Here is a 348-nt window from a genome sequence, read left to right on the forward strand (position 1 = left end):
TCTCCTCCCTCCCTCCATCCCTCCCTCCCTCCTCCTCCTCCCTCCTCTTGCTCCTCCTCCATTCTAACCTGTCGCAGCTCGGCCACCGTCTTCTTCAAGCTCCCGTCCGCCACCTTGGCGTTCACAGCCTCCGCGCCGCCCACAAACTGCCCACCCACATACACTAAGGGAAGCTCCTGCGGAATCATGAGGGGGGGATAGAAGATTGAGAGGATGCAGGAGAGCCCCGAGACCAAGGCGGGAAAAAAATGCGCGAAACCGGATTCGGGCTTCCCCTCCTCGAGTCGCCCAGCGGATGTCTCTCATGCCAAGCTCTGCCTCTGCCGTGATTCCTGCGTGCACTGTCTC

The sequence above is a fragment of the Nannochloropsis gaditana genome (assembly GCF_000240725.1).
Source record: "Nannochloropsis gaditana CCMP526 unplaced genomic scaffold scaffold716, whole genome shotgun sequence".
Lineage (NCBI taxonomy): Eukaryota > Eustigmatophyceae > Eustigmatales > Monodopsidaceae > Microchloropsis > Microchloropsis gaditana.